The sequence below is a fragment of the Pholcus phalangioides genome, unplaced genomic scaffold (genome assembly GCF_987345545.1).
Source record: "Pholcus phalangioides strain wild (caught in Gottingen) unplaced genomic scaffold, Ppha-v1.0 ptg000004l_1, whole genome shotgun sequence".
Classification (NCBI taxonomy): Eukaryota; Metazoa; Arthropoda; class Arachnida; order Araneae; family Pholcidae; genus Pholcus; species Pholcus phalangioides.
Window position 1 is genome coordinate 23,543,860 of NW_028301597.1, and position 23,169 is coordinate 23,567,028.

The 23,169-nt window shown below is 40.7% G+C and overlaps 70 non-coding genes across 70 annotated transcripts; all 70 read right to left on the bottom strand.

Moving 5' to 3' along the window:
- Positions 1-244: 244 nt before the first annotated feature.
- TRNAH-GUG (transfer RNA histidin (anticodon GUG)) lies at positions 245-316 on the bottom strand. Its single transcript has one exon. It is a non-coding gene; the product is annotated as a tRNA-His (tRNA).
- Positions 317-417: 101 nt separating this feature from the next.
- TRNAH-GUG (transfer RNA histidin (anticodon GUG)) lies at positions 418-489 on the bottom strand. Its single transcript has one exon. It is a non-coding gene; the product is annotated as a tRNA-His (tRNA).
- A 336-nt stretch (positions 490-825) lies between these two features.
- On the bottom strand, positions 826-897 carry TRNAH-GUG (transfer RNA histidin (anticodon GUG)). The gene has a single exon. It is a non-coding gene; the product is annotated as a tRNA-His (tRNA).
- Positions 898-1,400: 503 nt separating this feature from the next.
- Positions 1,401-1,472, bottom strand: TRNAH-GUG (transfer RNA histidin (anticodon GUG)). Its single transcript has one exon. It is a non-coding gene; the product is annotated as a tRNA-His (tRNA).
- Positions 1,473-2,065: 593 nt separating this feature from the next.
- Positions 2,066-2,137, bottom strand: TRNAH-GUG (transfer RNA histidin (anticodon GUG)). The gene has a single exon. It is a non-coding gene; the product is annotated as a tRNA-His (tRNA).
- A 101-nt stretch (positions 2,138-2,238) lies between these two features.
- Positions 2,239-2,310, bottom strand: TRNAH-GUG (transfer RNA histidin (anticodon GUG)). Its single transcript has one exon. It is a non-coding gene; the product is annotated as a tRNA-His (tRNA).
- Positions 2,311-2,411: 101 nt separating this feature from the next.
- Positions 2,412-2,483, bottom strand: TRNAH-GUG (transfer RNA histidin (anticodon GUG)). Its single transcript has one exon. It is a non-coding gene; the product is annotated as a tRNA-His (tRNA).
- A 101-nt stretch (positions 2,484-2,584) lies between these two features.
- TRNAH-GUG (transfer RNA histidin (anticodon GUG)) lies at positions 2,585-2,656 on the bottom strand. Its single transcript has one exon. It is a non-coding gene; the product is annotated as a tRNA-His (tRNA).
- A 101-nt stretch (positions 2,657-2,757) lies between these two features.
- Positions 2,758-2,829, bottom strand: TRNAH-GUG (transfer RNA histidin (anticodon GUG)). The gene has a single exon. It is a non-coding gene; the product is annotated as a tRNA-His (tRNA).
- Positions 2,830-3,275: 446 nt separating this feature from the next.
- TRNAH-GUG (transfer RNA histidin (anticodon GUG)) lies at positions 3,276-3,347 on the bottom strand. The gene has a single exon. It is a non-coding gene; the product is annotated as a tRNA-His (tRNA).
- A 610-nt stretch (positions 3,348-3,957) lies between these two features.
- TRNAH-GUG (transfer RNA histidin (anticodon GUG)) lies at positions 3,958-4,029 on the bottom strand. Its single transcript has one exon. It is a non-coding gene; the product is annotated as a tRNA-His (tRNA).
- A 614-nt stretch (positions 4,030-4,643) lies between these two features.
- Positions 4,644-4,715, bottom strand: TRNAH-GUG (transfer RNA histidin (anticodon GUG)). The gene has a single exon. It is a non-coding gene; the product is annotated as a tRNA-His (tRNA).
- Positions 4,716-4,989: 274 nt separating this feature from the next.
- On the bottom strand, positions 4,990-5,061 carry TRNAH-GUG (transfer RNA histidin (anticodon GUG)). The gene has a single exon. It is a non-coding gene; the product is annotated as a tRNA-His (tRNA).
- Positions 5,062-5,162: 101 nt separating this feature from the next.
- Positions 5,163-5,234, bottom strand: TRNAH-GUG (transfer RNA histidin (anticodon GUG)). Its single transcript has one exon. It is a non-coding gene; the product is annotated as a tRNA-His (tRNA).
- Positions 5,235-5,847: 613 nt separating this feature from the next.
- Positions 5,848-5,919, bottom strand: TRNAH-GUG (transfer RNA histidin (anticodon GUG)). The gene has a single exon. It is a non-coding gene; the product is annotated as a tRNA-His (tRNA).
- A 614-nt stretch (positions 5,920-6,533) lies between these two features.
- Positions 6,534-6,605, bottom strand: TRNAH-GUG (transfer RNA histidin (anticodon GUG)). Its single transcript has one exon. It is a non-coding gene; the product is annotated as a tRNA-His (tRNA).
- Positions 6,606-6,879: 274 nt separating this feature from the next.
- Positions 6,880-6,951, bottom strand: TRNAH-GUG (transfer RNA histidin (anticodon GUG)). The gene has a single exon. It is a non-coding gene; the product is annotated as a tRNA-His (tRNA).
- A 101-nt stretch (positions 6,952-7,052) lies between these two features.
- TRNAH-GUG (transfer RNA histidin (anticodon GUG)) lies at positions 7,053-7,124 on the bottom strand. Its single transcript has one exon. It is a non-coding gene; the product is annotated as a tRNA-His (tRNA).
- A 101-nt stretch (positions 7,125-7,225) lies between these two features.
- On the bottom strand, positions 7,226-7,297 carry TRNAH-GUG (transfer RNA histidin (anticodon GUG)). The gene has a single exon. It is a non-coding gene; the product is annotated as a tRNA-His (tRNA).
- Positions 7,298-7,743: 446 nt separating this feature from the next.
- Positions 7,744-7,815, bottom strand: TRNAH-GUG (transfer RNA histidin (anticodon GUG)). The gene has a single exon. It is a non-coding gene; the product is annotated as a tRNA-His (tRNA).
- A 611-nt stretch (positions 7,816-8,426) lies between these two features.
- On the bottom strand, positions 8,427-8,498 carry TRNAH-GUG (transfer RNA histidin (anticodon GUG)). The gene has a single exon. It is a non-coding gene; the product is annotated as a tRNA-His (tRNA).
- A 593-nt stretch (positions 8,499-9,091) lies between these two features.
- On the bottom strand, positions 9,092-9,163 carry TRNAH-GUG (transfer RNA histidin (anticodon GUG)). The gene has a single exon. It is a non-coding gene; the product is annotated as a tRNA-His (tRNA).
- Positions 9,164-9,264: 101 nt separating this feature from the next.
- On the bottom strand, positions 9,265-9,336 carry TRNAH-GUG (transfer RNA histidin (anticodon GUG)). Its single transcript has one exon. It is a non-coding gene; the product is annotated as a tRNA-His (tRNA).
- A 101-nt stretch (positions 9,337-9,437) lies between these two features.
- TRNAH-GUG (transfer RNA histidin (anticodon GUG)) lies at positions 9,438-9,509 on the bottom strand. Its single transcript has one exon. It is a non-coding gene; the product is annotated as a tRNA-His (tRNA).
- A 101-nt stretch (positions 9,510-9,610) lies between these two features.
- On the bottom strand, positions 9,611-9,682 carry TRNAH-GUG (transfer RNA histidin (anticodon GUG)). The gene has a single exon. It is a non-coding gene; the product is annotated as a tRNA-His (tRNA).
- A 101-nt stretch (positions 9,683-9,783) lies between these two features.
- Positions 9,784-9,855, bottom strand: TRNAH-GUG (transfer RNA histidin (anticodon GUG)). Its single transcript has one exon. It is a non-coding gene; the product is annotated as a tRNA-His (tRNA).
- Positions 9,856-10,301: 446 nt separating this feature from the next.
- Positions 10,302-10,373, bottom strand: TRNAH-GUG (transfer RNA histidin (anticodon GUG)). The gene has a single exon. It is a non-coding gene; the product is annotated as a tRNA-His (tRNA).
- A 610-nt stretch (positions 10,374-10,983) lies between these two features.
- Positions 10,984-11,055, bottom strand: TRNAH-GUG (transfer RNA histidin (anticodon GUG)). Its single transcript has one exon. It is a non-coding gene; the product is annotated as a tRNA-His (tRNA).
- A 614-nt stretch (positions 11,056-11,669) lies between these two features.
- Positions 11,670-11,741, bottom strand: TRNAH-GUG (transfer RNA histidin (anticodon GUG)). Its single transcript has one exon. It is a non-coding gene; the product is annotated as a tRNA-His (tRNA).
- A 274-nt stretch (positions 11,742-12,015) lies between these two features.
- TRNAH-GUG (transfer RNA histidin (anticodon GUG)) lies at positions 12,016-12,087 on the bottom strand. Its single transcript has one exon. It is a non-coding gene; the product is annotated as a tRNA-His (tRNA).
- Positions 12,088-12,188: 101 nt separating this feature from the next.
- TRNAH-GUG (transfer RNA histidin (anticodon GUG)) lies at positions 12,189-12,260 on the bottom strand. Its single transcript has one exon. It is a non-coding gene; the product is annotated as a tRNA-His (tRNA).
- Positions 12,261-12,361: 101 nt separating this feature from the next.
- On the bottom strand, positions 12,362-12,433 carry TRNAH-GUG (transfer RNA histidin (anticodon GUG)). The gene has a single exon. It is a non-coding gene; the product is annotated as a tRNA-His (tRNA).
- A 163-nt stretch (positions 12,434-12,596) lies between these two features.
- On the bottom strand, positions 12,597-12,668 carry TRNAH-GUG (transfer RNA histidin (anticodon GUG)). The gene has a single exon. It is a non-coding gene; the product is annotated as a tRNA-His (tRNA).
- Positions 12,669-13,836: 1,168 nt separating this feature from the next.
- TRNAH-GUG (transfer RNA histidin (anticodon GUG)) lies at positions 13,837-13,908 on the bottom strand. Its single transcript has one exon. It is a non-coding gene; the product is annotated as a tRNA-His (tRNA).
- A 101-nt stretch (positions 13,909-14,009) lies between these two features.
- TRNAH-GUG (transfer RNA histidin (anticodon GUG)) lies at positions 14,010-14,081 on the bottom strand. The gene has a single exon. It is a non-coding gene; the product is annotated as a tRNA-His (tRNA).
- A 101-nt stretch (positions 14,082-14,182) lies between these two features.
- Positions 14,183-14,254, bottom strand: TRNAH-GUG (transfer RNA histidin (anticodon GUG)). Its single transcript has one exon. It is a non-coding gene; the product is annotated as a tRNA-His (tRNA).
- A 101-nt stretch (positions 14,255-14,355) lies between these two features.
- On the bottom strand, positions 14,356-14,427 carry TRNAH-GUG (transfer RNA histidin (anticodon GUG)). The gene has a single exon. It is a non-coding gene; the product is annotated as a tRNA-His (tRNA).
- A 271-nt stretch (positions 14,428-14,698) lies between these two features.
- Positions 14,699-14,770, bottom strand: TRNAH-GUG (transfer RNA histidin (anticodon GUG)). The gene has a single exon. It is a non-coding gene; the product is annotated as a tRNA-His (tRNA).
- A 94-nt stretch (positions 14,771-14,864) lies between these two features.
- On the bottom strand, positions 14,865-14,936 carry TRNAH-GUG (transfer RNA histidin (anticodon GUG)). Its single transcript has one exon. It is a non-coding gene; the product is annotated as a tRNA-His (tRNA).
- Positions 14,937-15,366: 430 nt separating this feature from the next.
- TRNAH-GUG (transfer RNA histidin (anticodon GUG)) lies at positions 15,367-15,438 on the bottom strand. Its single transcript has one exon. It is a non-coding gene; the product is annotated as a tRNA-His (tRNA).
- Positions 15,439-15,539: 101 nt separating this feature from the next.
- On the bottom strand, positions 15,540-15,611 carry TRNAH-GUG (transfer RNA histidin (anticodon GUG)). The gene has a single exon. It is a non-coding gene; the product is annotated as a tRNA-His (tRNA).
- A 98-nt stretch (positions 15,612-15,709) lies between these two features.
- On the bottom strand, positions 15,710-15,781 carry TRNAH-GUG (transfer RNA histidin (anticodon GUG)). The gene has a single exon. It is a non-coding gene; the product is annotated as a tRNA-His (tRNA).
- Positions 15,782-15,882: 101 nt separating this feature from the next.
- TRNAH-GUG (transfer RNA histidin (anticodon GUG)) lies at positions 15,883-15,954 on the bottom strand. Its single transcript has one exon. It is a non-coding gene; the product is annotated as a tRNA-His (tRNA).
- Positions 15,955-16,228: 274 nt separating this feature from the next.
- Positions 16,229-16,300, bottom strand: TRNAH-GUG (transfer RNA histidin (anticodon GUG)). The gene has a single exon. It is a non-coding gene; the product is annotated as a tRNA-His (tRNA).
- Positions 16,301-16,401: 101 nt separating this feature from the next.
- TRNAH-GUG (transfer RNA histidin (anticodon GUG)) lies at positions 16,402-16,473 on the bottom strand. Its single transcript has one exon. It is a non-coding gene; the product is annotated as a tRNA-His (tRNA).
- Positions 16,474-16,574: 101 nt separating this feature from the next.
- TRNAH-GUG (transfer RNA histidin (anticodon GUG)) lies at positions 16,575-16,646 on the bottom strand. The gene has a single exon. It is a non-coding gene; the product is annotated as a tRNA-His (tRNA).
- Positions 16,647-16,747: 101 nt separating this feature from the next.
- Positions 16,748-16,819, bottom strand: TRNAH-GUG (transfer RNA histidin (anticodon GUG)). Its single transcript has one exon. It is a non-coding gene; the product is annotated as a tRNA-His (tRNA).
- Positions 16,820-16,920: 101 nt separating this feature from the next.
- TRNAH-GUG (transfer RNA histidin (anticodon GUG)) lies at positions 16,921-16,992 on the bottom strand. Its single transcript has one exon. It is a non-coding gene; the product is annotated as a tRNA-His (tRNA).
- A 101-nt stretch (positions 16,993-17,093) lies between these two features.
- TRNAH-GUG (transfer RNA histidin (anticodon GUG)) lies at positions 17,094-17,165 on the bottom strand. Its single transcript has one exon. It is a non-coding gene; the product is annotated as a tRNA-His (tRNA).
- A 101-nt stretch (positions 17,166-17,266) lies between these two features.
- On the bottom strand, positions 17,267-17,338 carry TRNAH-GUG (transfer RNA histidin (anticodon GUG)). Its single transcript has one exon. It is a non-coding gene; the product is annotated as a tRNA-His (tRNA).
- A 101-nt stretch (positions 17,339-17,439) lies between these two features.
- Positions 17,440-17,511, bottom strand: TRNAH-GUG (transfer RNA histidin (anticodon GUG)). The gene has a single exon. It is a non-coding gene; the product is annotated as a tRNA-His (tRNA).
- Positions 17,512-17,612: 101 nt separating this feature from the next.
- Positions 17,613-17,684, bottom strand: TRNAH-GUG (transfer RNA histidin (anticodon GUG)). The gene has a single exon. It is a non-coding gene; the product is annotated as a tRNA-His (tRNA).
- A 274-nt stretch (positions 17,685-17,958) lies between these two features.
- TRNAH-GUG (transfer RNA histidin (anticodon GUG)) lies at positions 17,959-18,030 on the bottom strand. Its single transcript has one exon. It is a non-coding gene; the product is annotated as a tRNA-His (tRNA).
- Positions 18,031-18,301: 271 nt separating this feature from the next.
- On the bottom strand, positions 18,302-18,373 carry TRNAH-GUG (transfer RNA histidin (anticodon GUG)). The gene has a single exon. It is a non-coding gene; the product is annotated as a tRNA-His (tRNA).
- A 101-nt stretch (positions 18,374-18,474) lies between these two features.
- TRNAH-GUG (transfer RNA histidin (anticodon GUG)) lies at positions 18,475-18,546 on the bottom strand. The gene has a single exon. It is a non-coding gene; the product is annotated as a tRNA-His (tRNA).
- A 101-nt stretch (positions 18,547-18,647) lies between these two features.
- On the bottom strand, positions 18,648-18,719 carry TRNAH-GUG (transfer RNA histidin (anticodon GUG)). Its single transcript has one exon. It is a non-coding gene; the product is annotated as a tRNA-His (tRNA).
- A 274-nt stretch (positions 18,720-18,993) lies between these two features.
- Positions 18,994-19,065, bottom strand: TRNAH-GUG (transfer RNA histidin (anticodon GUG)). Its single transcript has one exon. It is a non-coding gene; the product is annotated as a tRNA-His (tRNA).
- Positions 19,066-19,166: 101 nt separating this feature from the next.
- TRNAH-GUG (transfer RNA histidin (anticodon GUG)) lies at positions 19,167-19,238 on the bottom strand. The gene has a single exon. It is a non-coding gene; the product is annotated as a tRNA-His (tRNA).
- A 101-nt stretch (positions 19,239-19,339) lies between these two features.
- On the bottom strand, positions 19,340-19,411 carry TRNAH-GUG (transfer RNA histidin (anticodon GUG)). The gene has a single exon. It is a non-coding gene; the product is annotated as a tRNA-His (tRNA).
- Positions 19,412-19,574: 163 nt separating this feature from the next.
- Positions 19,575-19,646, bottom strand: TRNAH-GUG (transfer RNA histidin (anticodon GUG)). Its single transcript has one exon. It is a non-coding gene; the product is annotated as a tRNA-His (tRNA).
- A 1,168-nt stretch (positions 19,647-20,814) lies between these two features.
- On the bottom strand, positions 20,815-20,886 carry TRNAH-GUG (transfer RNA histidin (anticodon GUG)). Its single transcript has one exon. It is a non-coding gene; the product is annotated as a tRNA-His (tRNA).
- Positions 20,887-20,987: 101 nt separating this feature from the next.
- Positions 20,988-21,059, bottom strand: TRNAH-GUG (transfer RNA histidin (anticodon GUG)). The gene has a single exon. It is a non-coding gene; the product is annotated as a tRNA-His (tRNA).
- A 101-nt stretch (positions 21,060-21,160) lies between these two features.
- TRNAH-GUG (transfer RNA histidin (anticodon GUG)) lies at positions 21,161-21,232 on the bottom strand. Its single transcript has one exon. It is a non-coding gene; the product is annotated as a tRNA-His (tRNA).
- Positions 21,233-21,333: 101 nt separating this feature from the next.
- TRNAH-GUG (transfer RNA histidin (anticodon GUG)) lies at positions 21,334-21,405 on the bottom strand. The gene has a single exon. It is a non-coding gene; the product is annotated as a tRNA-His (tRNA).
- A 271-nt stretch (positions 21,406-21,676) lies between these two features.
- Positions 21,677-21,748, bottom strand: TRNAH-GUG (transfer RNA histidin (anticodon GUG)). The gene has a single exon. It is a non-coding gene; the product is annotated as a tRNA-His (tRNA).
- A 94-nt stretch (positions 21,749-21,842) lies between these two features.
- TRNAH-GUG (transfer RNA histidin (anticodon GUG)) lies at positions 21,843-21,914 on the bottom strand. Its single transcript has one exon. It is a non-coding gene; the product is annotated as a tRNA-His (tRNA).
- A 430-nt stretch (positions 21,915-22,344) lies between these two features.
- Positions 22,345-22,416, bottom strand: TRNAH-GUG (transfer RNA histidin (anticodon GUG)). Its single transcript has one exon. It is a non-coding gene; the product is annotated as a tRNA-His (tRNA).
- A 101-nt stretch (positions 22,417-22,517) lies between these two features.
- Positions 22,518-22,589, bottom strand: TRNAH-GUG (transfer RNA histidin (anticodon GUG)). The gene has a single exon. It is a non-coding gene; the product is annotated as a tRNA-His (tRNA).
- Positions 22,590-22,687: 98 nt separating this feature from the next.
- On the bottom strand, positions 22,688-22,759 carry TRNAH-GUG (transfer RNA histidin (anticodon GUG)). Its single transcript has one exon. It is a non-coding gene; the product is annotated as a tRNA-His (tRNA).
- Positions 22,760-22,860: 101 nt separating this feature from the next.
- TRNAH-GUG (transfer RNA histidin (anticodon GUG)) lies at positions 22,861-22,932 on the bottom strand. The gene has a single exon. It is a non-coding gene; the product is annotated as a tRNA-His (tRNA).
- Positions 22,933-23,169: the final 237 nt, after the last annotated feature.

Here is a 23,169-nt window from a genome sequence, read left to right on the forward strand (position 1 = left end):
AATCTATTATGAAGGTGAAGAAATGAGCAAAATGATTCATCAGTCAGAATCTTAATAAAACGGATTTACATTGCCGTGACCAGGATTCGAACCTGGGTTATTGCGGCCACAACGCAATCTACTAACCACTATACGATCACGGCGACAAATCGCAGCTTGTTCGCAAGAATTCAAATCTATTATGAAGGTGAAGAAATGAGCAAAATGATTCATCAGTCAGAATCTTAATAAAATGGATTTACATTGCCGTGACCAGGATTCGAACCTGGGTTATTGCGGCCACAACGCAATGTACTAACCACTATACGATCACGGCGACAAATCGCAGCTTGTTCGCAAGAATTCAAATCTATTACGGAGGTAAAGAAATGAGCAAAATGATTCATCAGTCAGAATCTTAATAAAATGGATTTACATTGCCGTGACCAGGATTCGAACCTGGGTTGTTGCGGCCACAACGCAATGTACTAACCACTATACGATCACGGCGACAAATCGCAGCTTGTTCGCAAGAATTCAAATCTATTACGGAGGTAAAGAAATGAGCAAAATGATTCATCAGTCAGAATCTTAATAAAACGGATTTACATTGCCGTGACCAGGATCCGAACCTGGGTTATTGCGGCCACAACGCAATGTACTAAACACTATACGATCACGGCGACAAATCGCAGTTTGTTCGCAAGAATTGAAATCTATTACGGAGCCACTATACGATCACGGCGACAAATCGCAGTTTGTTCGCAAGAATTCAAATCTATTGCGGAGGTAAAGAAATGAGCAAAATGATTCATCAGTCAGAATCTTAATAAAATGGATTTACATTGCCGTGACCAGGATTCGAACCTGGGTTATTGCGGCCACAACGCAATGTACTAACCACTATACGATCACGGCGACAAATCGCCGTTTGTTCGCAAGAATTCAAATCTATTACGGAGGTAAAGAAATGAGCAAAATGATTCATCAGTCAGAATCTTAATAAAATGGATTTACATTGCCATGACCAGGACTTGAACCTGGGTTATTGCGGCCACAACGCAATGCACTAACCTCTATACGATCACGGCGACAAATCGCAGTTTGTTCGCAAGAATTCAAATCTATTACGGAGCCACTATACGATCACGGCGACAAATCGCAGTTTGTTCGCAAGAATTCAAATCTATTACGGAGGTAAAGAAATGAGCAAAATGATTCATCAGTCAGTATCTTAATAAAACGGTTTTACATTGCCGTGACCAGGATTCGAACCAGGATTATTGCGGCCACAACGCAATGTACTGTACTAACCACTATACGATCACGGCGACGACTCGGAAGAATTGAAATCTGTGACGGAGGTAAAGAAATGAGCAAAATGATTTATCAGTCAGTATCTTAATAAAACGGATGTAAATTGCCGTGACCAGGATTCGAACCTGGATTATTGCGGCCACAACGCAATGTACTAACCACTATACGATCACGGCGACAAACCACAGTTTGTTCGCAAGAATTGAAATCTATATCGCAGGTAAAGAAATGAGCAAAATGATTCATCAGTCAGTATCTTAATAAAACGGTTTTACATTGCCGTGACCAGGATTCGAACCAGGATTATTGCGGCCACAACGCAATGTACTGTACTAACCACTATACGATCACGGCGACCAATCGGAAGAATTGAAATCTGTTACGGAGGTAAAGAAATGAGCAAAATGATTTATCAGTCAGTATCTTAATAAAACGGATGTAAATTACCGTGACGAGGATTCGAATCTGGGTTGTTGCGGCCACAACGCAATGTACTAACCACTATACGATCACAGCGACGACTCGGAGGAATTGAAATCTGTTACGGAGGTAAAGAAATGAGCAAAATGATTCATCAGTCAGTATCTTAATAAAACGGTTTTACATTGCCGTGACCAGGATTCGAACCTGGGGTTATTGCGGCCACAACGAAATGTACTAACCACTATACGATCACGGCGACGATTCGGAAGAATTGAAATCTATTACGGAGGTAAAGAAATGAGCAAAATGACTCATCAGTCAGTATCTTAATAAAACGGATTTACATTGCCGTGACCAGGATTCGAACCTGGGTTATTGCGGCCACAACGCAATGTACTAGCCACTATACGATCACGGCGACAAATCGCAGTTTGTTCGCAAGAATTCAAATCTATTACGGAGGTAAAGAAATGAGCAAAATGATTCACCTGTCAGAATCTTAATAAAATGGATTTACATTGCCGTGACCAGGATTCGAACCTGGGTTATTGCGGCCACAACGCAATGTACTAACCATTATACGATCACGGCGACAAATCTCACTTTGTTCGCAAGAATTCAAATCTATTACGGAGGTGAAGAAATGAGCAAAATGATTCATCAGTCAGAATCTTAATAAAATGGATTTACATTGCCGTGACCAGGATTCGAACCTGGGTTATTGCGGCCACAACGCAATGTACTAACCACTATACGATCACGGCGACAAATCGCAGTTTGTTCGCAAGAATTCAAATCTATTACGGAGGTAAAGAAATGAGCAAAATGATTCATCAGTCAGAATCTTAATAAAATGGATTTACATTGCCGTGACCAGGATTCGAACCTGGGTTATTGCGGCCACAACGCAATGTACTAACCACTATACGATCACGGCGACAAATCTCACTTTGTTCGCAAGAATTCAAATCTATTACGGAGGTGAAGAAATGAGCAAAATGATTCATCAGTCAGAATCTTAATAAAATGGATTTACATTGCCGTGACCAGGATTCGAACCTGGGTTATTGCGGCCACAACGCAATGTACTAACCACTATACGATCACGGCGACAAATCGCAGTTTGTTCGCAAGAATTCAAATCTATTACGGAGGTAAAGAAATGAGCAAAATGATTCATCAGTCAGAATCTTAATAAAATGGATTTACATTGCCGTGATCAGGATTCGAACCTGGGTTATTGCGGCACAACGCAATGTACTAGCCACTATACGATCACGGCGACAAATCGCAGTTTGTTCGCAAGAATTCAAATCTATTACGGAGGTAAAGAAATGAGCAAAATGATTCATCAGTCAGAATCTTAATAAAATGGATTTACATTGCCGTGATCAGGATTCGAACCTGGGTTATTGCGGCCACAACGCAATGTACTAGCCACTATAGGATCACGGCGACAAATCGCAGTTTGTTCGCAAGAATTCAAATCTATTACGGAGGTAAAGAAATGAGCAAAATGATTCATCAGTCAGAATCTTAATAAAATGGATTTACATTGCCATGACCAGGATTCGAACCTGGGTTATTGCGGCCACAACGCAATGTACTAACCACTATACGATCACGGCGACAAACAGTTTGTTCGCAAGAATTCAAATCTATTACGGAGGTAAAGAAATGAGCAAAATGATTCACCTGTCAGAATCTTAATAAAATGGATTTACATTGCCGTGCCCAGGATTCGAACCTGGGTTATTGCGGCCACAACGCAATCTACTAACCACTATACGATCACGGCGACAAATCACAGTTTGTTCGGAAGAATTCAAATCTATTACGGAGGTAAAGAAATGAGCAAAATGATTCATCAGTCAGAATCTTAATAAAACGGATTTACATTGCCGTGACCAGGATTCGAACCTGGGTTATTGCGGCCACAACGCAATGTACTAACCACTATACGATCACGGAGACAAATCGCTGTTTGTTCGCAAGAATTGAAATCTATTACGGAGGTAAAGAAATGAGCAAAATGATTCATCAGTCAGAATCTTAATAAAACGGATTTACATTGCCGTGACCAGGATTCGAACCTGGGTTATTGCGGCCACAACGCAATGTACTAACCACTATACGATCACGGAGACAAATCGCTGTTTGTTCGCAAGAATTGAAATCTATTACGGAGGTAAAGAAATGAGCAAAATGATTCACCATCTTAATAAAATGGATTTACATTGCCGTGACCAGGATTCGAACCTGGGTTATTGCGGCCACAACGCAATGTACTAACCACTATACGATCACGGCGACAAACCACAGTTTGTTCGCAAGAATTAAAATCTATATCGCAGGTAAAGAAATGAGCAAAATGATTCATCAGTCAGTATCTTAATAAAACGGTTTTACATTCCCATGACCAGGATTCGAACCTGGGTTATTGCGGCCACAACGCAATGTACTAACCACTATACGATCACGGCGAAAAACAGTTTGTTCGCAAGAATTCAAATCTATTACGGAGGTAAAGAAATGAGCAAAATGATTCACCTGTCAGAATCTTAATAAAATGGATTTACATTGCCGTGCCCAGGATTCGAACCTGGGTTATTGCGGCCACAACGCAATCTACTAACCACTATACGATCACGGCGACAAATCGCAGCTTGTTTGCAAGAATTCAAATCTATTACGGAGGTGAAGAAATGAGCAAAATGATTCATCAGTCAGAATCTTAATAAAATGGATTCACATTGCCGTGACCAGGATTCAAACCTGGGTTATTACGTCCACAACGCAATGTACTAACCACTATACGATCACGGCGACAAACAGTTTGTTCGCAAGAATTCAAATCTATTACGGAGGTAAAGAAATGAGCAAAATGATTCATCAGTCAGAATCTTAATAAAATGGATTTACATTGCCGTGACCAGGATTCGAACCTGGGTTATTGCGGCCACAACGCAATGTACTAACCACTATACGATCACGGCGACAAACCGCAGCTTGTTCGCAAGAATTCAAATCTATTATGAAGGTGAAGAAATGAGCAAAATGATTCATCAGTCAGAATCTTAATAAAATGGATTTACATTGCCGTGACCAGGATTCAAACCTGGGTTATTGTGGCCACAACGCAATGTACTAACCACTATACGATCACGGCGACAAATCGCAGCTTGTTCGCAAGAATTCAAATCTATTATGAAGGTGAAGAAATGAGCAAAATGATTCATCAGTCAGAATCTTAATAAAATGGATTTACATTGCCGTGACCAGGATTCGAACCTGGGTTATTGCGGCCACAACGCAATGTACTAACCACTATACGATCACGGCGACAAATCGCAGCTTGTTCGCAAGAATTCAAATCTATTACGGAGGTAAAGAAATGAGCAAAATGATTCATCAGTCAGAATCTTAATAAAATGGATTTACATTGCCGTGACCAGGATTCGAACCTGGGTTATTGCGGCCACAACGCAATGTACTAACCACTATACGATCACGGCGACAAATCTCACTTTGTTCGCAAGAATTCAAATCTATTACGGAGGTGAAGAAATGAGCAAAATGATTCATCAGTCAGAATCTTAATAAAATGGATTTACATTGCCGTGCCCAGGATTCGAACCTGGGTTATTGCGGCCACAACGCAATCTACTAACCACTATACGATCACGGCGACAAATCACAGTTTGTTCGGAAGAATTCAAATCTATTACGGAGGTAAAGAAATGAGCAAAATGATTCATCAGTCAGAATCTTAATAAAACGGATTTACATTGCCGTGACCAGGATTCGAACCTGGGTTATTGCGGCCACAACGCAATGTACTAACCACTATACGATCACGGAGACAAATCGCTGTTTGTTCGCAAGAATTGAAATCTATTACGGAGGTAAAGAAATGAGCAAAATGATTCATCAGTCAGAATCTTAATAAAACGGATTTACATTGCCGTGACCAGGATTCGAACCTGGGTTATTGCGGCCACAACGCAATGTACTAACCACTATACGATCACGGAGACAAATCGCTGTTTGTTCGCAAGAATTGAAATCTATTACGGAGGTAAAGAAATGAGCAAAATGATTCACCATCTTAATAAAATGGATTTACATTGCCGTGACCAGGATTCGAACCTGGGTTATTGCGGCCACAACGCAATGTACTAACCACTATACGATCACGGCGACAAACCACAGTTTGTTCGCAAGAATTAAAATCTATATCGCAGGTAAAGAAATGAGCAAAATGATTCATCAGTCAGTATCTTAATAAAACGGTTTTACATTCCCATGACCAGGATTCGAACCTGGGTTATTGCGGCCACAACGCAATGTACTAACCACTATACGATCACGGCGAAAAACAGTTTGTTCGCAAGAATTCAAATCTATTACGGAGGTAAAGAAATGAGCAAAATGATTCACCTGTCAGAATCTTAATAAAATGGATTTACATTGCCGTGCCCAGGATTCGAACCTGGGTTATTGCGGCCACAACGCAATCTACTAACCACTATACGATCACGGCGACAAATCGCAGCTTGTTTGCAAGAATTCAAATCTATTACGGAGGTGAAGAAATGAGCAAAATGATTCATCAGTCAGAATCTTAATAAAATGGATTCACATTGCCGTGACCAGGATTCAAACCTGGGTTATTACGTCCACAACGCAATGTACTAACCACTATACGATCACGGCGACAAACAGTTTGTTCGCAAGAATTCAAATCTATTACGGAGGTAAAGAAATGAGCAAAATGATTCATCAGTCAGAATCTTAATAAAATGGATTTACATTGCCGTGACCAGGATTCGAACCTGGGTTATTGCGGCCACAACGCAATGTACTAACCACTATACGATCACGGCGACAAACCGCAGCTTGTTCGCAAGAATTCAAATCTATTATGAAGGTGAAGAAATGAGCAAAATGATTCATCAGTCAGAATCTTAATAAAATGGATTTACATTGCCGTGACCAGGATTCAAACCTGGGTTATTGTGGCCACAACGCAATGTACTAACCACTATACGATCACGGCGACAAATCGCAGCTTGTTCGCAAGAATTCAAATCTATTATGAAGGTGAAGAAATGAGCAAAATGATTCATCAGTCAGAATCTTAATAAAATGGATTTACATTGCCGTGACCAGGATTCGAACCTGGGTTATTGCGGCCACAACGCAATGTACTAACCACTATACGATCACGGCGACAAATCGCAGCTTGTTCGCAAGAATTCAAATCTATTACGGAGGTAAAGAAATGAGCAAAATGATTCATCAGTCAGAATCTTAATAAAATGGATTTACATTGCCGTGACCAGGATTCGAACCTGGGTTATTGCGGCCACAACGCAATGTACTAACCACTATACGATCACGGCGACAAATCTCACTTTGTTCGCAAGAATTCAAATCTATTACGGAGGTGAAGAAATGAGCAAAATGATTCATCAGTCAGAATCTTAATAAAATGGATTTACATTGCCGTGACCAGGATTCGAACCTGGGTTATTGCGGCCACAACGCAATGTACTAACCACTATACGATCACGGCGACAAATCGCAGTTTGTTCGCAAGAATTCAAATCTATTACGGAGGTAAAGAAATGAGCAAAATGATTCATCAGTCAGAATCTTAATAAAATGGATTTACATTGCCGTGATCAGGATTCGAACCTGGGTTATTGCGGCACAACGCAATGTACTAGCCACTATACGATCACGGCGACAAATCGCAGTTTGTTCGCAAGAATTCAAATCTATTACGGAGGTAAAGAAATGAGCAAAATGATTCATCAGTCAGAATCTTAATAAAATGGATTTACATTGCCGTGATCAGGATTCGAACCTGGGTTATTGCGGCCACAACGCAATGTACTAGCCACTATAGGATCACGGCGACAAATCGCAGTTTGTTCGCAAGAATTCAAATCTATTACGGAGGTAAAGAAATGAGCAAAATGATTCATCAGTCAGAATCTTAATAAAATGGATTTACATTGCCATGACCAGGATTCGAACCTGGGTTATTGCGGCCACAACGCAATGTACTAACCACTATACGATCACGGCGACAAACAGTTTGTTCGCAAGAATTCAAATCTATTACGGAGGTAAAGAAATGAGCAAAATGATTCACCTGTCAGAATCTTAATAAAATGGATTTACATTGCCGTGCCCAGGATTCGAACCTGGGTTATTGCGGCCACAACGCAATCTACTAACCACTATACGATCACGGCGACAAATCACAGTTTGTTCGGAAGAATTCAAATCTATTACGGAGGTAAAGAAATGAGCAAAATGATTCATCAGTCAGAATCTTAATAAAACGGATTTACATTGCCGTGACCAGGATTCGAACCTGGGTTATTGCGGCCACAACGCAATGTACTAACCACTATACGATCACGGAGACAAATCGCTGTTTGTTCGCAAGAATTGAAATCTATTACGGAGGTAAAGAAATGAGCAAAATGATTCATCAGTCAGTATCTTAATAAAACGGTTTTACATTGCCGTGACCAGGATTCGAACCAGGATTATTGCGGCCACAACGCAATGTACTGTACTAACCACTATACGATCACGGCGACGACTCGGAAGAATTGAAATCTGTGACGGAGGTAAAGAAATGAGCAAAATGATTTATCAGTCAGTATCTTAATAAAACGGATGTAAATTGCCGTGACCAGGATTCGAACCTGGATTATTGCGGCCACAACGCAATGTACTAACCACTATACGATCACGGCGACAAACCACAGTTTGTTCGCAAGAATTGAAATCTATATCGCAGGTAAAGAAATGAGCAAAATGATTCATCAGTCAGTATCTTAATAAAACGGTTTTACATTGCCGTGACCAGGATTCGAACCAGGATTATTGCGGCCACAACGCAATGTACTGTACTAACCACTATACGATCACGGCGACCACTCGGAAGAATTGAAATCTGTTACGGAGGTAAAGAAATGAGCAAAATGATTTATCAGTCAGTATCTTAATAAAACGGATGTAAATTACCGTGACGAGGATTCGAATCTGGGTTGTTGCGGCCACAACGCAATGTACTAACCACTATACGATCACAGCGACGACTCGGAGGAATTGAAATCTGTTACGGAGGTAAAGAAATGAGCAAAATGATTCATCAGTCAGTATCTTAATAAAACGGTTTTACATTGCCGTGACCAGGATTCGAACCTGGGGTTATTGCGGCCACAACGAAATGTACTAACCACTATACGATCACGGCGACGATTCGGAAGAATTGAAATCTATTACGGAGGTAAAGAAATGAGCAAAATGACTCATCAGTCAGTATCTTAATAAAACGGATTTACATTGCCGTGACCAGGATTCGAACCTGGGTTATTGCGGCCACAACGCAATGTACTAGCCACTATACGATCACGGCGACAAATCGCAGTTTGTTCGCAAGAATTCAAATCTATTACGGAGGTAAAGAAATGAGCAAAATGATTCACCTGTCAGAATCTTAATAAAATGGATTTACATTGCCGTGACCAGGATTCGAACCTGGGTTATTGCGGACACAACGCAATGTACTAACCATTATACGATCACGGCGACAAATCTCACTTTGTTCGCAAGAATTCAAATCTATTACGGAGGTGAAGAAATGAGCAAAATGATTCATCAGTCAGAATCTTAATAAAATGGATTTACATTGCCGTGACCAGGATTCGAACCTGGGTTATTGCGGCCACAACGCAATGTACTAACCACTATACGATCACGGCGACAAATCGCAGTTTGTTCGCAAGAATTCAAATCTATTACGGAGGTAAAGAAATGAGCAAAATGATTCATCAGTCAGAATCTTAATAAAATGGATTTACATTGCCGTGACCAGGATTCGAACCTGGGTTATTGCGGCCACAACGCAATGTACTAACCACTATACGATCACGGCGACAAATCTCACTTTGTTCGCAAGAATTCAAATCTATTACGGAGGTGAAGAAATGAGCAAAATGATTCATCAGTCAGAATCTTAATAAAATGGATTTACATTGCCGTGACCAGGATTCGAACCTGGGTTATTGCGGCCACAACGCAATGTACTAACCACTATACGATCACGGCGACAAATCGCAGTTTGTTCGCAAGAATTCAAATCTATTACGGAGGTAAAGAAATGAGCAAAATGATTCATCAGTCAGAATCTTAATAAAATGGATTTACATTGCCGTGATCAGGATTCGAACCTGGGTTATTGCGGCACAACGCAATGTACTAGCCACTATACGATCACGGCGACAAATCGCAGTTTGTTCGCAAGAATTCAAATCTATTACGGAGGTAAAGAAATGAGCAAAATGATTCATCAGTCAGAATCTTAATAAAATGGATTTACATTGCCGTGATCAGGATTCGAACCTGGGTTATTGCGGCCACAACGCAATGTACTAGCCACTATAGGATCACGGCGACAAATCGCAGTTTGTTCGCAAGAATTCAAATCTATTACGGAGGTAAAGAAATGAGCAAAATGATTCATCAGTCAGAATCTTAATAAAATGGATTTACATTGCCATGACCAGGATTCGAACCTGGGTTATTGCGGCCACAACGCAATGTACTAACCACTATACGATCACGGCGACAAACAGTTTGTTCGCAAGAATTCAAATCTATTACGGAGGTAAAGAAATGAGCAAAATGATTCACCTGTCAGAATCTTAATAAAATGGATTTACATTGCCGTGCCCAGGATTCGAACCTGGGTTATTGCGGCCACAACGCAATCTACTAACCACTATACGATCACGGCGACAAATCACAGTTTGTTCGGAAGAATTCAAATCTATTACGGAGGTAAAGAAATGAGCAAAATGATTCATCAGTCAGAATCTTAATAAAACGGATTTACATTGCCGTGACCAGGATTCGAACCTGGGTTATTGCGGCCACAACGCAATGTACTAACCACTATACGATCACGGAGACAAATCGCTGTTTGTTCGCAAGAATTGAAATCTATTACGGAGGTAAAGAAATGAGCAAAATGATTCATCAGTCAGAATCTTAATAAAACGGATTTACATTGCCGTGACCAGGATTCGAACCTGGGTTATTGCGGCCACAACGCAATGTACTAACCACTATACGATCACGGAGACAAATCGCTGTTTGTTCGCAAGAATTGAAATCTATTACGGAGGTAAAGAAATGAGCAAAATGATTCACCATCTTAATAAAATGGATTTACATTGCCGTGACCAGGATTCGAACCTGGGTTATTGCGGCCACAACGCAATGTACTAACCACTATACGATCACGGCGACAAACCACAGTTTGTTCGCAAGAATTAAAATCTATATCGCAGGTAAAGAAATGAGCAAAATGATTCATCAGTCAGTATCTTAATAAAACGGTTTTACATTCCCATGACCAGGATTCGAACCTGGGTTATTGCGGCCACAACGCAATGTACTAACCACTATACGATCACGGCGAAAAACAGTTTGTTCGCAAGAATTCAAATCTATTACGGAGGTAAAGAAATGAGCAAAATGATTCACCTGTCAGAATCTTAATAAAATGGATTTACATTGCCGTGCCCAGGATTCGAACCTGGGTTATTGCGGCCACAACGCAATCTACTAACCACTATACGATCACGGCGACAAATCGCAGCTTGTTTGCAAGAATTCAAATCTATTACGGAGGTGAAGAAATGAGCAAAATGATTCATCAGTCAGAATCTTAATAAAATGGATTCACATTGCCGTGACCAGGATTCAAACCTGGGTTATTACGTCCACAACGCAATGTACTAACCACTATACGATCACGGCGACAAACAGTTTGTTCGCAAGAATTCAAATCTATTACGGAGGTAAAGAAATGAGCAAAATGATTCATCAGTCAGAATCTTAATAAAATGGATTTACATTGCCGTGACCAGGATTCGAACCTGGGTTATTGCGGCCACAACGCAATGTACTAACCACTATACGATCACGGCGACAAACCGCAGCTTGTTCGCAAGAATTCAAATCTATTATGAAGGTGAAGAAATGAGCAAAATGATTCATCAGTCAGAATCTTAATAAAATGGATTTACATTGCCGTGACCAGGATTCAAACCTGGGTTATTGTGGCCACAACGCAATGTACTAACCACTATACGATCACGGCGACAAATCGCCGCTTGTTCGCAAGAATTCAAATCTATTATGAAGGTGAAGAAATGAGCAAAATGATTCATCAGTCAGAATCTTAATAAAATGGATTTACATTGCCGTGACCAGGATTCGAACCTGGGTTATTGCGGCCACAACGCAATGTACTAACCACTATACGATCACGGCGACAAATCGCAGCTTGTTCGCAAGAATTCAAATCTATTACGGAGGTAAAGAAATGAGCAAAATGATTCATCAGTCAGAATCTTAATAAAATGGATTTACATTGCCGTGACCAGGATTCGAACCTGGGTTGTTGCGGCCACAACGCAATGTACTAACCACTATACGATCACGGCGACAAATCGCAGCTTGTTCGCAAGAATTCAAATCTATTACGGAGGTAAAGAAATGAGCAAAATGATTCATCAGTCAGAATCTTAATAAAACGGATTTACATTGCCGTGACCAGGATTCGAACCTGGGTTATTGCGGCCACAACGCAATGTACTAAACACTATACGATCACGGCGACAAATCGCAGTTTGTTCGCAAGAATTGAAATCTATTACGGAGCCACTATACGATCACGGCGACAAATCGCAGTTTGTTCGCAAGAATTCAAATCTATTGCGGAGGTAAAGAAATGAGCAAAATGATTCATCAGTCAGAATCTTAATAAAATGGATTTACATTGCCGTGACCAGGATTCGAACCTGGGTTATTGCGGCCACAACGCAATGTACTAACCACTATACGATCACGGCGACAAATCGCCGTTTGTTCGCAAGAATTCAAATCTATTACGGAGGTAAAGAAATGAGCAAAATGATTCATCAGTCAGAATCTTAATAAAATGGATTTACATTGCCATGACCAGGACTTGAACCTGGGTTATTGCGGCCACAACGCAATGCACTAACCTCTATACGATCACGGCGACAAATCGCAGTTTGTTCGCAAGAATTCAAATCTATTACGGAGCCACTATACGATCACGGCGACAAATCGCAGTTTGTTCGCAAGAATTCAAATCTATTACGGAGGTAAAGAAATGAGCAAAATGATTCATCAGTCAGTATCTTAATAAAACGGTTTTACATTGCCGTGACCAGGATTCGAACCAGGATTATTGCGGCCACAACGCAATGTACTGTACTAACCACTATACGATCACGGCGACGACTCGGAAGAATTGAAATCTGTGACGGAGGTAAAGAAATGAGCAAAATGATTTATCAGTCAGTATCTTAATAAAACGGATGTAAATTGCCGTGACCAGGATTCGAATCTGGGTTGTTGCGGCCACAACGCAATGTACTAACCACTATACGATCACGGCGACAAATCACAGTTTGTTAACAAGAATTGAAATCTATATCGCAGGTAAAGAAATGAGCAAAATGATTCATCAGTCAGTATCTTAATAAAACGGTTTTACATTGCCGTGACCAGGATTCGAACCAGGATTATTGCGGCCACAACGCAATGTACTGTACTAACCACTATACGATCACGGCGACGACTCGGAAGAATTGAAATCTGTGACGGAGGTAAAGAAATGAGCAAAATGATTTATCAGTCAGTATCTTAATAAAACGGATGTAAATTGCCGTGACCAGGATTCGAATCTGGGTTGTTGCGGCCACAACGCAATGTACTAACCACTATACGATCACAGCGACGACTCGGAGGAATTGAAATCTGTTACGGAGGTAAAGAAATGAGCAAAATGATTCATCAGTCAGTATCTTAATAAAACGGTTTTACATTGCCGTGACCAGGATTCGAACCTGGGGTTATTGCGGCCACAACGAAATGTACTAACCACTATACGATCACGGCGACGATTCGGAAGAATTGAAATCTATTACGGAGGTAAAGAAATGAGCAAAATGACTCATCAGTCAGTATCTTAATAAAACGGATTTACATTGCCGTGACCAGGATTCGAACCCGGGTTATTGCGGCCACAACGCAATGTACTAGCCACTATACGATCACGGCGACAAATCGCAGTTTGTTCGCAAGAATTCAAATCTATTACGGAGGTAAAGAAATGAGCAAAATGATTCATCAGTCAGAATCTTAATAAAATGGATTTACATTGCCATGACCAGGATTCGAACCTGGGTTATTGCGGCCACAACGCAATGTACTAACCACTATACGATCACGGCGACAAATCGCACTTTGTTCGCAAGAATTCAAATCTATTACGGAGGTAAAGAAATGAGCAAAATGATTCATCAGTCAGAATCTTAATAAAATGGATTAACATTGCCGTGACCAGGATTCGAACCTGGGTTATTGCGGCCACAACGCAATGTACTAGCCACTATACGATCACGGCGACAAATCGCAGTTTGTTCGCAAGAATTCAAATCTATTACGGAGGTAAAGAAATGAGCAAAATGATTCATCAGTCAGAATCTTAATAAAATGGATTTACATTGCCATGACCAGGATTCGAACCTGGGTTATTGCGGCCACAACGCAATGTACTAACCACTATACGATCACGGCGACAAACAATTTGTTCGCAAGAATTCAAATCTATTACGGAGGTAAAGAAATGAGCAAAATGATTCACCTGTCAGAATCTTAATAAAATGGATTTACATTGCCGAGCCCAGGATTCGAACCTGGGTTATTGTGGCCACAACGCAATCTACTAACCACTATACGATCACGGCGACAAATCACAGTTTGTTCGGAAGAATTCAAATCTATTACGGAGGTAAAGAAATGAGCAAAATGATTCATCAGTCAGAATCTTAATAAAACGGATTTACATTGCCGTGACCAGGATTCGAACCTGGGTTATTGCGGCCACAACGCAATGTACTAACCACTACACGATCACGGCGACAAATCGCAGTTTGTTCGCAAGAATTCAAATCTATTACGGAGGTAAAGAAATGAGCAAAATGATTCACCATCTTAATAAAATGGATTTACATTGCCGTGACCAGGATTCGAACCTGGGTTATTGCGGCCACAACGCAATGTACTAACCACTATACGATCACGGCGACAAACCACAGTTTGTTCGCAAGAATTGAAATCTATATCGCAGGTAAAGAAATGAGCAAAATGATTCATCAGTCAGTATCTTAATAAAACGGTTTTACATTGCCGTGACCAGGATTCGAACCAGGATTATTGCGGCCACAACGCAATGTACTGTACTAACCACTATACGATCACGGCGACGACTCGGAAGAATTGAAATCTGTTACGGAGGTAAAGAAATGAGCAAAATGATTTATCAGTCAGTATCTTAATAAAACGGATGTAAATTACCGTGACGAGGATTCGAATCTGGGTTGTTGCGGCCACAACGCAATGTACTAACCACTATACGATCACGGCGACGACTCGGAGGAATTGAAATCTGTTACGGAGGTAAAGAAATGAGCAAAATGATTCATCAGTCAGTATCTTAATAAAACGGTTTTACATTGCCGTGACCAGGATTCGAACCTGGGTTATTGCGGCCACAACGCAATGTACTAGCCACTATACGATCACGGCGACAAATCGCAGTTTGTTCGCAAGAATTCAAATCTATTACGGAGGTAAAGAAATGAGCAAAATGATTCATCAGTCAGAATCTTAATAAAATGGATTTACATTGCCATGACCAGGATTCGAACCTGGGTTATTGCGGCCACAACGCAATGTACTAACCACTATACGATCACGGCGACAAACAGTTTGTTCGCAAGAATTCAAATCTATTACGGAGGTGAAGAAATGTGCAAAATGATTCATCAGTCAGTATCTTAATAAAACGGATTTATATTGCCGTGACCAGGATTCGAACCTGGGTTATTGCGGCCACAACGCAATGTACTAACCACTATACGATCACGGCGACAAATCTCACTTTGTTCGCAAGAATTCAAATCTATTACGGAGGTGAAGAAATGAGCAAAATGATTCATCAGTCAGAATCTTAATAAAATGGATTTACATTGCCGTGACCAGGATTCGAACCTGGGTTATTGCGGCCACAACGCAATGTACTAACCACTATACGATCACGGCGACAAATCGCAGTTTGTTCGCAAGAATTCAAATCTATTACGGAGGTAAAGAAATGAGCAAAATGATTCATCAGTCAGAATCTTATTAAAATGGATTTACATTGCCGTGACCAGGATTCGAACCTGGGTTATTACGGCCACAACGCAATGTACTAACCACTATACGATCACGGTGACAAATCGCAGTTTGTTCGCAAGAATTCAAATCTATTACGGAGGTAAAGAAATGAGCAAAATGATTCATCAGTCAAAATCTTAATAAAATGGATTTACATTGCCGTGACCAGGATTCGAACCTGGGTTATTGCGGCCACAACGCAATGTACTAACCACTATACGATCACGGCGACAAATCGCAGTTTGTTCGCAAGAATTCAAATCTATTACGGAGGTAAAGAAATGAGCAAAATGATTCATCAGTCAGAATCTTAATAAAATGGATTTACATTGCCGTGACCAGGATTCGAACCTGGGTTATTGCGGCCACAACGCAATGTACTAGCCACTATACGATCACGGCGACAAATCGCAGTTTGTTCGCAAGAATTCAAATCTATTACGGAGGTAAAGAAATGAGCAAAATGATTCATCAGTCAGAATCTTAATAAAATGGATTTACATTGCCATGACCAGGATTCGAACCTGGGTTATTGCGGCCACAACGCAATGTACTAACCACTATACGATCACGGTGACAAATCGCAGTTTGTTCGCAAGAATTCAAATCTATTACGGAGGTAAAGAAATGAGCAAAATGATTCATCAGTCAAAATCTTAATAAAATGGATTTACATTGCCGTGACCAGGATTCGAACCTGGGTTATTGCGGCCACAACGCAATGTACTAACCACTATACGATCACGGCGACAAATCGCAGTTTGTTCGCAAGAATTCAAATCTATTACGGAGGTAAAGAAATGAGCAAAATGATTCATCAGTCAGAATCTTAATAAAATGGATTTACATTGCCGTGACCAGGATTCGAACCTGGGTTATTGCGGCCACAACGCAATGTACTAGCCACTATACGATCACGGCGACAAATCGCAGTTTGTTCGCAAGAATTCAAATCTATTACGGAGGTAAAGAAATGACCAAAATGATTCATCAGTCAAAATCTTAATAAAATGGATTTACATTGCCGTGACCAGGATTCGAACCTGGGTTATTGCGGCCACAACGCAATGTACTAACCACTATACGATCACGGTGACAAATCGCAGTTTGTTCGCAAGAATTCAAATCTATTACGGAGGTAAAGAAATGAGCAAAATGATTCATCAGTCAGAATCTTAATAAAATGGATTTACATTGCCGTGACCAGGATTCGAACCTGGGTTATTGCGGCCACAACGCAATGTACTAGCCACTATACGATCACGGCGACAAATCGCAGTTTGTTCGCAAGAATTCAAATCTATTACGGAGGTAAAGAAATGAGCAAAATGATTCATCAGTCAAAATCTTAATAAAATGGATTTACATTGCCGTGACCAGGATTCGAACCTGGGTTATTGCGGCCACAACGCAATGTACTAACCACTATACGATCACGGCGACAAATCGCAGTTTGTTCGCAAGAATTCAAATCTATTACGGAGGTAAAGAAATGAGCAAAATGATTCATCAGTCAGAATCTTAATAAAATGGATTTACATTGCCGTGACCAGGATTCGAACCTGGGTTATTGCGGCCACAACGCAATGTACTAGCCACTATACGATCACGGCGACAAATCGCAGTTTGTTCGCAAGAATTCAAATCTATTACGGAGGTAAAGAAATGAGCAAAATGATTCATCAGTCAGAATCTTAATAAAATGGATTTACATTGCCGTGACCAGGATTCGAACCTGGGTTATTGCGGCCACAACGCAATGTACTAGCCACTATACGATCACATCGACAAATCGCAGTTTGTTCGCAAGAATTCAAATCTATTACGGAGGTAAAGAAATGAGCAAAATGATTCATCAGTCAGAATCTTAATAAAATGGACTTACATTGCCGTGACCAGGATTCGAACCTGGGTTATTGCGGCCACAACGCAATGTACTAACCACTATACGATCACGGCGACAAATCGCAGCTTGTTTGCAAGAATTCAAATCTATTACGGAGGTGAAGAAATGAGCAAAATGATTCATCAGTCAGAATCTTAATAAAATGGATTCACATTGCCGTGACCAGGATTCAAACCTGGGTTATTACGTCCACAACGCAATGTACTAACCACTATACGATCACGGCGACAAACAGTTTGTTCGCATTAATTCAAATCTATTACGGAGGTAAAGAAATGAGCAAAATGATTCATCAGTCAGAATCTTAATAAAATGGATTTACATTGCCGTGACCAGGATTCGAACCTGGGTTATTGCGGCCACAACGCAATGTACTAACCACTATACGATCACGGCGACAAATCGCAGCTTGTTCGCAAGAATTCAAATCTATTATGAAGGTGAAGAAATGAGCAAAATGATTCATCAGTCAGAATCTTAATAAAATGGATATACATTGCCGTGACCAGGATTCGAACCTGGGTTATTGCGGCCACAACGCAATGTACTAGCCACTATACGATCACGGCGACAAATCGCAGTTTGTTCGCAAGAATTAAAATCTATTACGGAGGTAAAGAAATGAGCAAAATGATTCATCAGTCAGAATCTTAATAAAATGGATTTACATTGCCGTGACCAGGATTCGAACCTGGGTTATTGCGGCCACAACGCAATGTACTAACCACTATACGATCACGGCGACAAACCGCAGCTTGTTCGCAAGAATTCAAATCTATTATGAAGGTGAAGAAATGAGCAAAATGATTCATCAGTCAGAATCTTAATAAAATGGATTTACATTACCGTGACCAGGATTCAAACCTGGGTTATTGTGGCCACAACGCAATGTACTAACCACTATACGATCACGGCGACAAATCGCAGCTTGTTCGCAAGAATTCAAATCTATTATGAAGGTGAAGAAATGAGCAAAATGATTCATCAGTCAGAATCTTAATAAAATGGATTTACATTGCCGTGACCAGGATTCGAACCTGGGTTATTGCGGCCACAACGCAATGTACTAACCACTATACGATCACGGCGACAAATCGCAGCTTGTTCGCAAGAATTCAAATCTATTACGGAGGTAAAGAAATGAGCAAAATGATTCATCAGTCAGAATCTTAATAAAATGGATTTACATTGCCGTGACCAGGATTCGAACCTGGGTTGTTGCGGCCACAACGCAATGTACTAACCACTATACGATCACGGCGACAAATCGCAGCTTGTTCGCAAGAATTCAAATCTATTACGGAGGTAAAGAAATGAGCAAAATGATTCATCAGTCAGAATCTTAATAAAACGGATTTACATTGCCGTGACCAGGATTCGAACCTGGGTTATTGCGGCCACAACGCAATGTACTAAACACTATACGATCACGGCGACAAATCGCAGTTTGTTCGCAAGAATTGAAATCTATTACGGAGCCACTATACGATCACGGCGACAAATCGCAGTTTGTTCGCAAGAATTCAAATCTATTGCGGAGGTAAAGAAATGAGCAAAATGATTCATCAGTCAGAATCTTAATAAAATGGATTTACATTGCCGTGACCAGGATTCGAACCTGGGTTATTGCGGCCACAACGCAATGTACTAACCACTATACGATCACGGCGACAAATCGCCGTTTGTTCGCAAGAATTCAAATCTATTACGGAGGTAAAGAAATGAGCAAAATGATTCATCAGTCAGAATCTTAATAAAATGGATTTACATTGCCATGACCAGGACTTGAACCTGGGTTATTGCGGCCACAACGCAATGCACTAACCTCTATACGATCACGGCGACAAATCGCAGTTTGTTCGCAAGAATTCAAATCTATTACGGAGCCACTATACGATCACGGCGACAAATCGCAGTTTGTTCGCAAGAATTCAAATCTATTACGGAGGTAAAGAAATGAGCAAAATGATTCATCAGTCAGTATCTTAATAAAACGGTTTTACATTGCCGTGACCAGGATTCGAACCAGGATTATTGCGGCCACAACGCAATGTACTGTACTAACCACTATACGATCACGGCGACGACTCGGAAGAATTGAAATCTGTGACGGAGGTAAAGAAATGAGCAAAATGATTTATCAGTCAGTATCTTAATAAAACGGATGTAAATTGCCGTGACCAGGATTCGAATCTGGGTTGTTGCGGCCACAACGCAATGTACTAACCACTATACGATCACGGCGACAAATCACAGTTTGTTAACAAGAATTGAAATCTATATCGCAGGTAAAGAAATGAGCAAAATGATTCATCAGTCAGTATCTTAATAAAACGGTTTTACATTGCCGTGACCAGGATTCGAACCAGGATTATTGCGGCCACAACGCAATGTACTGTACTAACCACTATACGATCACGGCGACGACTCGGAAGAATTGAAATCTGTGACGGAGGTAAAGAAATGAGCAAAATGATTTATCAGTCAGTATCTTAATAAAACGGATGTAAATTGCCGTGACCAGGATTCGAATCTGGGTTGTTGCGGCCACAACGCAATGTACTAACCACTATACGATCACAGCGACGACTCGGAGGAATTGAAATCTGTTACGGAGGTAAAGAAATGAGCAAAATGATTCATCAGTCAGTATCTTAATAAAACGGTTTTACATTGCCGTGACCAGGATTCGAACCTGGGGTTATTGCGGCCACAACGAAATGTACTAACCACTATACGATCACGGCGACGATTCGGAAGAATTGAAATCTATTACGGAGGTAAAGAAATGAGCAAAATGACTCATCAGTCAGTATCTTAATAAAACGGATTTACATTGCCGTGACCAGGATTCGAACCCGGGTTATTGCGGCCACAACGCAATGTACTAGCCACTATACGATCACGGCGACAAATCGCAGTTTGTTCGCAAGAATTCAAATCTATTACGGAGGTAAAGAAATGAGCAAAATGATTCATCAGTCAGAATCTTAATAAAATGGATTTACATTGCCATGACCAGGATTCGAACCTGGGTTATTGCGGCCACAACGCAATGTACTAACCACTATACGATCACGGCGACAAATCGCACTTTGTTCGCAAGAATTCAAATCTATTACGGAGGTAAAGAAATGAGCAAAATGATTCATCAGTCAGAATCTTAATAAAATGGATTAACATTGCCGTGACCAGGATTCGAACCTGGGTTATTGCGGCCACAACGCAATGTACTAGCCACTATACGATCACGGCGACAAATCGCAGTTTGTTCGCAAGAATTCAAATCTATTACGGAGGTAAAGAAATGAGCAAAATGATTCATCAGTCAGAATCTTAATAAAATGGATTTACATTGCCATGACCAGGATTCGAACCTGGGTTATTGCGGCCACAACGCAATGTACTAACCACTATACGATCACGGCGACAAACAATTTGTTCGCAAGAATTCAAATCTATTACGGAGGTAAAGAAATGAGCAAAATGATTCACCTGTCAGAATCTTAATAAAATGGATTTACATTGCCGAGCCCAGGATTCGAACCTGGGTTATTGCGGCCACAACGCAATCTACTAACCACTATACGATCACGGCGACAAATCACAGTTTGTTCGGAAGAATTCAAATCTATTACGGAGGTAAAGAAATGAGCAAAATGATTCATCAGTCAGAATCTTAATAAAACGGATTTACATTGCCGTGACCAGGATTCGAACCTGGGTTATTGCGGCCACAACGCAATGTACTAACCACTACACGATCACGGCGACAAATCGCAGTTTGTTCGCAAGAATTCAAATCTATTACGGAGGTAAAGAAATGAGCAAAATGATTCACCATCTTAATAAAATGGATTTACATTGCCGTGACCAGGATTCGAACCTGGGTTATTGCGGCCACAACGCAATGTACTAACCACTATACGATCACGGCGACAAACCACAGTTTGTTCGCAAGAATTGAAATCTATATCGCAGGTAAAGAAATGAGCAAAATGATTCATCAGTCAGTATCTTAATAAAACGGTTTTACATTGCCGTGACCAGGATTCGAACCAGGATTATTGCGGCCACAACGCAATGTACTGTACTAACCACTATACGATCACGGCGACGACTCGGAAGAATTGAAATCTGTTACGGAGGTAAAGAAATGAGCAAAATGATTTATCAGTCAGTATCTTAATAAAACGGATGTAAATTACCGTGACGAGGATTCGAATCTGGGTTGTTGCGGCCACAACGCAATGTACTAACCACTATACGATCACGGCGACGACTCGGAGGAATTGAAATCTGTTACGGAGGTAAAGAAATGAGCAAAATGATTCATCAGTCAGTATCTTAATAAAACGGTTTTACATTGCCGTGACCAGGATTCGAACCTGGGTTATTGCGGCCACAACGCAATGTACTAGCCACTATACGATCACGGCGACAAATCGCAGTTTGTTCGCAAGAATTCAAATCTATTACGGAGGTAAAGAAATGAGCAAAATGATTCATCAGTCAGAATCTTAATAAAATGGATTTACATTGCCATGACCAGGATTCGAACCTGGGTTATTGCGGCCACAACGCAATGTACTAACCACTATACGATCACGGCGACAAACAGTTTGTTCGCAAGAATTCAAATCTATTACGGAGGTGAAGAAATGTGCAAAATGATTCATCAGTCAGTATCTTAATAAAACGGATTTATATTGCCGTGACCAGGATTCGAACCTGGGTTATTGCGGCCACAACGCAATGTACTAACCACTATACGATCACGGCGACAAATCTCACTTTGTTCGCAAGAATTCAAATCTATTACGGAGGTGAAGAAATGAGCAAAATGATTCATCAGTCAGAATCTTAATAAAATGGATTTACATTGCCGTGACCAGGATTCGAACCTGGGTTATTGCGGCCACAACGCAATGTACTAACCACTATACGATCACGGCGACAAATCGCAGTTTGTTCGCAAGAATTCAAATCTATTACGGAGGTAAAGAAATGAGCAAAATGATTCATCAGTCAGAATCTTATTAAAATGGATTTACATTGCCGTGACCAGGATTCGAACCTGGGTTATTACGGCCACAACGCAATGTACTAACCACTATACGATCACGGTGACAAATCGCAGTTTGTTCGCAAGAATTCAAATCTATTACGGAGGTAAAGAAATGAGCAAAATG